The sequence below is a fragment of the Bubalus bubalis genome, chromosome 5 (genome assembly GCF_019923935.1).
Source record: "Bubalus bubalis isolate 160015118507 breed Murrah chromosome 5, NDDB_SH_1, whole genome shotgun sequence".
NCBI classification, from domain to species: domain Eukaryota; kingdom Metazoa; phylum Chordata; class Mammalia; order Artiodactyla; family Bovidae; genus Bubalus; species Bubalus bubalis.
In genome coordinates, this window is record NC_059161.1 from 79449408 (window position 1) to 79460254 (window position 10847).

Here is a 10847-nt window from a genome sequence, read left to right on the forward strand (position 1 = left end):
TATTACAATAAATAAGGCGCATACCTTGAAACAGACTTGAATTTTGCACATGGAACTGGGTGTCAGAAGGGGAGCAGCTTATGAGTTGTCAGGGGTGGAAGGGGTTATCTAAAATTGGAAAGAAAGATATAACACAGTTTGTGAGCTTAGCTAGGTGGTAGAAATTTGAGGGGTGCGCTTGTATACATTCTGTGTGTTCCTACCTTGCTTAGTGCAGTTAAGGGCACTTTTGTCCATTCGCCTAGTGTTTCTCAGGGTAAGATCAAGCGTAAGCAAATCCAAGATTTGCATTGTGCTCAAATTTCTCTTTAATATATGAACCAGGTCGGAACAAATGCATGTTTTCAAAATAAGCCTTAGAGCAAAACTGACTGTATCTTTGTTTATATAATTTCCTAAGGCCATAATGGTCTGCTTTCTCCTTTTTGCCTGGCCAATTCCATCTTTACTTCAAGGTTTATTTTTCATTACCCATCTTATTACCTACATAGACTTTATCTTTTTTGAACATTCTTATGCTTCCCTCTCACTTTTATTTTATTATCTTCTTGAAACCTCATATCAGTTCACTCCACTTGTGATTAAGTCTCTCTCTCTAACTAGCTATAAACTACTTAAAGGCTGGAGTAGCCCCAACTCATTGTATCTCTTTCTCATCTTCCAGTACTCATCCTAGGACTGTGTCTTACATTTGATGGCTATTGAAAATTATTTGCAGGTTTAATTTTGATCCTGAGGCGGGCTTAGATGAGGCCTTTCATCTCAGCTTAACCCCTAATGTTAACAGCAGGGTCACTCAGGGGGAAACTCAGACCAGGAACGAGGACCAGAAACCAAAACCTCAGAGTCAAGATGAATGCAACAATGATGAGCCCCGAAAGGGGCTGTGTTCACTGACCACAGTCTGGCTGGTTTAATCAGGATTTGACCCTAGAATGAATGAAGTTTGAAGAAAAGAAGGATAATTTTGATTCAGAATTTAAAATTCTTTTCCTGGAAGGAAAGTAGTTCTTATATTAGACATCTAGTTCACCATCACAGCCTAAATGAATAGTTCCTGAAAAGTCAAGGGTGGGCTGACATTGCATCTCTCTCAAGGATAGCAGGGAAAGCCACAAAAGCTCTATCTATCTGGGTGATAGAGCAATCTCGGCACCAAAGGCTATGGTTTGGTAAAGGGAATGGAGTGACTTTGGGGCTTTACAGAGGGGGCATCAATTTGTGAAGAAAAATGGGTCAGGCCACATCATTGCTCATTCCAGGAAGCATCATTCAGATGGCAGTCTCTGTGAACCTCCTGTGTGCCAACTTCAAATGAGTCTTTGAAAGGGAGACTGACTGACAACCCTCTTGCTTCCAGATGTATTTCAGGTGTGTGGAGCTCATGGGGGCCACGGGTGTTGTAGCTAGTACATAATGCTAGCTTTACCCGAACTCGCTTTACGGGTCTAATTAGGGTTTATGGCAAAACAAACAACAAACAAAACCCTGCATTATTAACTCAAAAATAAGAGCTCAAGTTACAGTTATTTTACATGTGCCTTACGTATCCACCAGCAGAAGCTAAAATCCCTTCTTCACTTTCTACAACTCAAAAGGTTATTTATTTTTGGAGATTCACCCTCTCATCAACAACAACAATAAAAAGAGCTTAAGAAGAGGTGGCAAGAATACACAGAGGGACTATACAAAAATGACCTTTTATACAAAAATGAACTATACTTAATGACCCAGGTAACTGCGATGGTGTGGTCACTCACCTAGAGCCAGACATCCTGGAGTGTGAAGTCATCCTTAGGAAGCATTACTATGAACAAAGCTAGTGGAGGTGATGGAATTCCAGCTGAACTGTTGCAAATCCTAAAAGATAATGCTGTTAAAGTGCTGCACTCAATATGTCAGCAAATTTGGAAAACTCAGCAGTGGCCACAGGACTGGAAAAGGTCAGTTTTCATTCCAATCCCAAGGAAGGGCAATGCCAAAGAATGTTCAGACTATTGTACGATTGTAGTTCTTTCACATGCTAGCAAGATAATGCTCAAAAGCCTTCAAGTTAGGTTTCAACAGTATGTGAACCAAAGACTTCCAGATATACAACCTAGGTTTAAGAAAGGCAGAGGAACAAGAGATCAAATTGACAACATTTGTTGGATCCCAGCAAAAGCAAGGGAATTCCAGAAAACTATCTACTTCTGCTTCACTGACCACATGAAAGACTTTGGTGGATCACAACAAACTGTGGAAAATTCTTAAAGAGATGGGAGTACCAGATCACCTAACCTGCCTCCTGTGAAACCTGTATGCAGGTCAAGAAGCAACAGTTAGAACCAGACATGGAACAACAGACTAGTTCAAAATTGGGAAAGGAGTATGACAAGGCTGTATATTGTCACCCTGTTTATTCAACTTATATGCAGAATACATCATGTGAAATGTTAGGCTGGATAATTTACAAGCTGGAATTAAGATTGCCAGGAGAAACATCAACAACCTCAGATACACAGATGATGTAACTCTTAGTATAAAGTGAAGAGAAACTAAAGAGCCTCTTGATGAAAGTGAAAGAGGAGAGTGGAAAAGCTGGCTTGAAACTCAACATTCAAAAAATGAAGATCATAGCATCTGTTCCCATTACTTCATGGCAAATAGATGGGGAAACAATGGAAACAGTGGCAGATTTTATTTTCTTGGGCTCCCAAATCACAGTAACTGCTGCCATGAAATTAAAAGATGCTTGGAAGAATAGCTATGACAAATCTAGACAACATATTAAAAAGCAGACACATCACTTTGCTGACAAAGGTCCATAGAGTCAAAGCTATGGTTTTTCCAGTAGTCATGTATGGATGTGAGAGTTGGACCATAAAGAAGGCTGAGCGCTGAAGAATTGATACTTTGAACTGTGGTGCTGGAGAAGACTCTCGAGAGTTCCTTGGGCAGGAAGGAGATCAAACCAGTTAATGCTAAAGGAAATCAAACCTGAATATTCATTGGAAGGGCTGATCTGAAGCTAAAACCCCAATACTTTAATCACCAGATGCAAAGACCTGACTCACTGGAGAAGACCCTGATGCTGGGAAAGACTGAGGGCAGAAGGAGGAGATGCAGAGGATGAGATGATTGGATAGCATTACCCATTCAATGGACAAGAATTTGAGCAAACTCCTGGAGAAGGAAATGGCACCCTACTCCAGTGTTCTTGCCTGGAGAATCCCATGGCAGAGGAGCCTGGTGGGCCTCTGAGGTCCATGCGGTTGCACAGAGCTGGATACGACTGAGCGACTGACACTTTCACTTTCACCAGGAGATAGTGAAGGACAGGAGATTCTGGCGTGCTGTAGTCCATGGGGTTGCAAAGGGTCATTCCTGACTTAGGGACTGAACAAGAACCACATCAGCAACAACAACCCTCCCATCATTTCTCTAAGGGCCCCAGAGGCCCTGGCATTCCCCTGATATAGGAGAGGAAAAACTGTTTTCCTCTCCCCAATTTAGGTTCACTGCCTGGGGCCCTGTAAATTAGATTGATAAAGGACAGATTAACAAGAGAAAACAAAGGCAAGTTTATTAACATGTGAATGGTACATATACAGAAGAGCCCTCAATGATGAGTAACTCAAATTGGTGGTTAGAACTTGGGCTTATATAGTATCTTCAAAGTAAATTTTTGGAAAAGTGACAGTTCAATTCAGTTCAGTTCAGTCACTCGTCGTGTCCGACTCTTTGCGACCCCATGAATCGCAGCATGCCAGGCCTCCCTGTCCATCACTAACTCCCAGAGTTCACTCAGACTCACGTCCATCGAGTCAGTGATGCCATCCAGCCATCATGACAAGACAAAGGAAAAGGACTTTGAGCTACTAAGGGAGCAGTTGGAGGGAAGGTGAATATTAATATATGGATGAACTAATGGGGGATAGGGATCATTTCAGTAAAGTTTGCGATGTAGATCCCTCTGGTGACATTTCTGGGCTAATAAGGGCCCAGAGTTGTGATTTACCTCTGTCCTTCTTGAACAGGGAATGTGGACACCTTTACGCATTTATGTCCTGCAAGTAGGGAGAGGAGGGCAGAGAGCTTTTTTGTGTCTGCTTCTCCTCAGTTGCCTTCAGCTCAAAATCATTCTTATGCCAAGGTGGCATATTTGGGGGCAGTGCATTCTGCTACCCTCATAGCTCTATGAGTAGGCTCCCAGCTGCCCATCCTAGGTCACCACTGCAGTAACTTAATTTCCACTTCACTGAGCTTCTTTGGGGACTGTGAACCATCACCTAGTACCAGCTGCCTTGATCACACAGGATTCTCAGACTCTGGAAGGTGATGTCACCCTCTGTACCCATACTCGGGTATACCGGAGGTAGTCAGTCTGGGATGATCAGATCATGTCAAAAGACACGTGAACAGGCAGAAGGAGAGAACCCCTGAGGCTCACCGCAGTCCTCCTGATGGCCGTGTGTGTGGACTAGGGGCGCTAGGTCATGCCTCTAGTCCGGTCCTCTGTTGCTGAGAATTCAGAACTAATTATAAATACGATCAATGATCGTTTATCCCAAACCTTAATATTTGTTCTCTTCTCTGCCCTACCCTAATCTGGGGAGTGGGAGTGGAGGATATCTGAGATAAATGGGCTGGGAGGAGTCAAGAGGAAACTGCTGAAAAGCCGATTTTCCAGTTTGGCTGGCCAGTAGATTGCCAGCCCCAGCTACTCTCCCCTCCTCCCAAAACTTGACTGCCCATAGATCAGAAATTACACTGTTACTTATTTCATTGGAGGGAATTGACTGGTTTGGTGGAGGAAGACTGTCAAATAAATGCTCAGCAATTGTTTATAAATTCGTTTAGATTGCTTGACTACATAGGAGTCATGATGATCTTTATAGAAGGTGATGAAATTATATACTAGGATTAAAACAACCACATGAATAAAGCTGTTTATAAGCAGACACCAACAAAGGTGTTTTTTTTCCCAGCCTATGGGAGAAAAAAAAATTATAATTCTAAAAATTTAACCTTTATTCCTTTGTAACTTTCCACAGATTGAGAAGATAGGGCGTTGCCTGAACAACAGCAACAAAATTTTTCAATCTAAGAACAGAGTTTTGAATTGAGATAATCATAAGGGTTTTGAATGCTCCCTGAATAGGAACTGCTTTGAGCTATAAGACATGCAGCAGCTCCAAGTGGCTCACTTTGCCGTGGTTTTGTTTGCACTGAAGACAGCAGAGGAGAGGAGGAGATGTTGCCATGTCGCCCTGGAGGAGTGAAGAGACTCAGCGTGTCCTCTGCTGCGTCCTTCGTTCTGCCCTGTGCAGGCCTTGGGACCTCTCCTTTCTCCCACCAGTAGGGACTGCATTAACCAGCTCAAGCTGCATCACAAAATACTAATGAACGGGTGACTTAGACAAATGTATTTTCTCACGGTTCTGAAGACTGAGAAGTCCCAGATCAAGGTCCAGCAGGGTCGGTTTCTGATAAAGACTCTCCTCCTGGCTGCCTTCTCCCTGTGTCCTCACAGGGTGGGGAGAGAGAATAAGCTCTCTGGTGTCTCCTGTTACATAAACTTATCAGGGTCCCACCCTTATGACTTCATTTAACCTTAATTACTTTATTACTCCAAATGCAGTCACAGTGGAAGGTAGGGCTTCAACATATGAATTTAGAGGGGCACAATTTGACTCATAGCAGTCCACTCTTAGCCCCCCAGATTCATGTCTTATTGCCTGCAAAATACATTAACTGGAGTGGGTTGCCATTTCCTTCTCCAATGCATGAAAATGAAAAGTGAAAATGAAGTCTCTCAGTCGTTTCCGACTCTTAGCGACCCCATGGACTGCAGCCTACCAGGCTCCTCCATCCATGGGATTTTCCAGGCAAGAGTACTGGAGTGGGGTGCTATTGCCTTCTCTGAACTCCATCCCAACAGCCCCCAAAGTCAGCTTATTCCAGTATCAACTCTGAAGTTTAAAGTCTCAGATAAATGTCATCGAAAGCAGGTATGCATGATGCCTGAGGGGTAAAATCATCCTAAGGCAAAATTCTTCAGCTGTGATCCTGGTGCGTGCGTGCTATGTAGCTTCAGTCCTGTCTGACTCAGTGCGACCCTGTGGACTGTAGCCCACCAGGTGCCTCTGTCCATGGGGATTCCCCAGGCAAGAATGAATACTGGAATGTGTTGCCATTCTCTTCTCCAGAGGAACTTCTGACCCAGAGATCAAACCTGCATGTCTTATGTCTCCTGCATTGGCAGGTGGGTTCTTTACCGTTAATGCCACCAAACCAGACAATTTATGTGCTTCCAAACTACAATGGTGGGCAGGCATAGGAGAGACATTCCCATTCCAAATGGGAGGAATCTAAAGGAAGAAATCTGGGTCCCAAGCAAGGTAAAGTTCATTAGCTCTTAAGGTTTGCAATGATCCACTTTTGCTCAGTGCCCTGTCTGCTAGACCCACTGGGGTGGCTGTCCTGCCTTCGGGACCCATGGCAGCGTAGTTCCACCTTCACAGCTCTGGTACTGGGGCTCCTGCCCCCAAGGCTCTGGGCAGCTCCACCCTGGAGGCTGTCTGTCCTGTTGGAACCAAGACAATAGCCTCACCCTTTGAAACCAAGGAGGCAGCCCTAAAGATCTCTGAATTACCTGAGCAGTTATTCTTCCCTTTTTTTTTTTTTTGAAGACTAGGAGACATTTACAGTCTAACAGCCCTATGGTCCTCTTCTTAAAACCTAAAAAGTCCAGTAGCCTTCCTTCATTTTACTTCATTTTCTCTGTCTCCTTTAGTTCACATTGACCGTGTCTTTCCAGGTATAAGTGAAAATAACTGAAACTTGCTCAGTCATGTCCAACTCTTCATGACTTCTTGGAATGCAGCCCGTCAGGCTCCTCTGTTCATGGAATTCTCCAGGCAAGAATACTGGAGTGGGTTGCCATTTCCTTCTCCAGGGGATCTTCCCGACCCAGGGATTGAACCGGGGTCTCCTGCATTGCAGCTGGACTCTTTACCATCTGAGCCACCAAGGAAGTCAGGTATAATCAGGTACAATCACATCTATATTCCTGGCTTCTGCTGAGATGAACTGATTAAGTCCAGGAATTACATCCATGATCTCTTTATCAAATGGTTGTTCATGTACCCTTAGGATTCTCCTGGCAACAAAGGTTCTCTTTCTCTCTTTGTACAACATGAATAGGATAACTTTTCAAATCTTGAAGTTCTGGTTCCTTTTTGCTTAAGAGGTAGAGCAGTGGTCCCACCTCTACAGCTCTGATACTGGGGTTCTTCAATTCATCTGTCTCCTTTCACATTTTACTATGAGTTAGGAGGCATCAAGCCACTCCTTCAATATTTTGCTTGAAATTCTCCTCAGTTAAATATCCAATTTTATAGTTCATAAATTCTACCTTCCACAAAACATCAAGACTTAAGTGTGGCCATGCTTTTTGCCACTTTGTGACAAGGATAACCTTTCCTCTATAATTTCCAACATGTTCCTTATTTCCATCTGAAATCTCACCAGAATCACCTTTAAGTTCTAATTCAAGTCAAAAGGCCTGAGAATCCAGAGAACTGATGACGTAAATTTCAGTTGAAAAGTTGGCAGGCTTGAGATCAAAGAAGGGCTGATATTTCAGTTCAAGTTCAAAGACAGGAGAAGACCAACGTCCCAACTGAAGGCTGACAGGCCTGAGGAGTTTCCTCTTATTCAGCATTTTGTTCTATTCAGGTCTTCAACTGATTGGATGAGGCCCATTCACATTAGGGAGGGCAATCTGCTTTACTTAGTCTATCAATTCAAATGTTTACCTCATCCAGAAACACCCTCACAGACACAATCAGAATAATGTTTTACCAAATGTCTGGGTACCCATGTCCCAGTCAAGTTGGTCCATAAAAGTCCCTACCACAGAGATCATCCAAGGAGGTCATAATAGAATTTTAAAGCCTTTCCCTTAGCAAGCTTTCCCTGAGGGACTTCCCTGGTGGTCCAGTGGTTGCAGCTACTGAGCCCATGCACTCTGGAGCCCTTGCACCACAACCAGAGAGCCTGCATGCTGCAACAAAGTTCCCTTGTGCTGCAAGTAAGACCTGATGTAGCCAAAAATAAATAATAAGTGAATATCTTAAACACTCACACACACACACACACACACACAGCCTTTGATGGGGTATATGCTAGGTAAAAGGTCCCATTTCTTAAGACTTGATTCCAAGCAGATTAGATTGTTACCACAGATACTAAGCTCTTCTCTACTGGATGGTGTGGTACAGCTCGCGGTTTCAGTGACTGCAGGCTCTGAATGGCAGTACTGCCATGAAATGGGCAGCAATTGCGAGGAGGCAAGGCGGGAGAAGCTCTGCTAGGTCAGTGCTTCTCAAGGAGTATATGAAGTACTTGGGTAGCTCATCAAAATGCAGATTCTGATTCAGCAGTTCGGAGGTACAGTTTGAGATTCTTCATTTCTAATAAACCCCCAGGTGATGCTAATCCTGCTGGTCTAGGGGTCACATTTTGAAGAGTAAGGTACTAGATGAGTTTTAAGCTCCCTTCTGATTCTCAAATTTTGGTGCAATTCAGCAATTCTCAATGAATTTATTCGGTGCCATGATAGTATGAAGTAGCCAATAGAGGTGTAAAAATACCTGCCTTCAAAGTGCTAACTTACATTGAGAAATCTGAACAAATAGCTACAAATTAAGTGATGGCTCGAATTTCTTGGTCCACCTCTGAGTGTCTGGACTCTTAGGAAGGCATTCTTTTGGAAGCTTTTTTATCAATGCCTTGTCTTCCCAAGAAGTTTGGGCTCATTTGTGTAGGGGGGAAGCCATGAATCTGAAATATGGTATTTTAACCACCTAGAAAACTAACCCAAACAGAAGAATAAGAACAAGAAGAAAATCAGTTCAATGAGAAAGTGTAGTGTTCTTTCTAGTCACACAACGTCAAATGTATTGGGCTGCATCCCGGAGAAAACTAGGAGTACACAGCCTTATGCACAACGTAGCTCTGAGTTCCCCCAAGAAGGAATGCAGGAGATACTCAGCAGGAAATGGCTAACACTGTGGATAGGGATCGAGTGCTCGGAGGGGAATGGTCATGGGGCCTGCAGAAGGGCCAGTATTATCAAGCAGTCTTTCAAGCTAAGGACCTTGATCCCTTAGGTGCAACTCAGAGTGGCAAAGGTTAGGGAGGGAGGAGTTGAGAGGTAGTCAAAAAACCGGTAAAACTATAAACAAAAATGGGAGAGCGATGGCATGAGGGATGGAGTGGGGAACCTCGCTGGCCCAGAGGAAGGTGGCAGAAGGACCAGGTGATTCCCCTTATGGCGTTAGCTATGAAATGAATAGCTGGCCGCAACAAGCAAAACGCTTGCTGAGTAGGCCTTTTCACAGTGAATAGCTCAGGCTAGACTCATGATTGTTGGGCAGAAACCACTTTCCTGAACAGTCCTCCCGCCACAATCCAGTTCTCCAGTCCCTGCTTGCCCAGCCCTAATCCCCACTCTCTACCCTCCGCGGTGGCCCTGCTAAGGCGGAGGGCGACTGGAGAGCCTGACAGAGGGCCTCCCCCAGGCCCCTTGGTCCTCACACACGCGCACACACACACACTCACACACACTCCCTTACCAGGCCAGTTGATTGAGCTCAGAATGCCTGAGCTGGTGGGGGTTGGAAGAGGGGGAAGGGGGAGGGAAGGAAGAGGAGAATCAAACAGAAACCTTCTCATCTTTCTATCAGCAGCCATGCAAGGAATATTGTTCAGCATGGCACAAAAGCGGCCCTGAAAATAGCTGCAGCCAGAGCGGGGCTGCCAACCACTGCCTGAGATAACGTCTACTTGGAGACACTGGTGTCTTTGTGGCGCTGTCAGTGTCCCCATTGTTCCCAGCCTATTGCCTGGGGAATATTGTTCCCAGCTTTTGTCTCCCCCGGTTCACTTTTGTTTGCCTTTACTTACCCTTTCATTCCTTGCTGCCTTTGTGCTCTTCCATTTTCTCCTTTGTCTCTCCTTCTCTAAGCCTGCCTGTGGCTGTGGACTGGTGCCCGGGAAGACAATAGGCCCTACCCACTCCCAACCTGTGGCCCCACCCTGAGCCGCACACACTCCATAGTTCTCGCTCTCCTAAGTAGCACCCAAAATGTCCCAAAGGCGGGAGAGCCTGGAGGGAGGGTGGGGTGCAAACTACCCATTCCCCTCCTGGTAACAGCGAGGAAGGCCAATGGGGTATTTGGTTCCAGGGGGAAGTCTGAAATGCCTAAAGTGGGTCCCTGTCTCTTTCTGGATCTCCTTCTCTTTTTTTAAAAAAGTAGGTTTAGGGTCCAGTCAAAGGGATAGGACATGCTCACACTCCACCTCCCCCAAACCCTCTCTCAAGTGCCCAGCAAGCACGTCTCTGACCAGGGCACTCATTTTTCTTCCCCCTCCCTTACAGCCTCCTGGATCAAAGCGACTTCTGTTTATTTGCACATTCAAATCCAGACTGCCTCCAGTAATCCGATCCTGTCAGGCGCCAGGATGGTGCAAGAAAAGCCCCGCCCGCACCCCTCCCCCTATCTAAGGGCTCTTTTGGCAGAACTGGGTAAGGCAGGGGACAGGGGTCTCCTAGGGTCAGGAGAAGAGAGGCTGGAAGAGAGGCTGGCAGTAACATAAAACTGCCAATTCCTTTAGAATGGCCTGTGGTTCTGTCATTTCAATGACAGGGGACATTAAGTCATCACAAAAGACTTAGAAAATATAGGAGTAAGGCCTTGGGTTTGCCTGCCACCCCCCAGTATGCTCAGGTGTCCAGTGGACACCCTGCCCTGCAGACAGACTCCTTAGTTCCAGCTAAGAGAGGACAGGCCCCAGGC

At 45.0% G+C, this 10847-nt stretch overlaps 1 long non-coding RNA gene across 3 annotated transcripts in view; it reads right to left on the reverse strand.

The window, feature by feature from the left end:
• LOC112582768 overlaps positions 1–10365 on the reverse strand; it is a 43955-nt gene extending 33590 nt beyond the window's left edge. For 2 of the 3 annotated variants that reach the window (XR_003107109.2, XR_006551256.1), the window contains exons 1-2: positions 9955–10365; positions 25–108 (exon numbers count right to left, since the gene is read on the reverse strand). This is a non-coding gene — a long non-coding RNA (uncharacterized LOC112582768). Of the gene's footprint in view, positions 1–24; positions 109–1760; positions 1797–9954 lie in introns of those variants that run through there. The other variant, XR_006551257.1, reaches the window with a different exon arrangement.
• Positions 10366–10847: the final 482 nt, after the last annotated feature.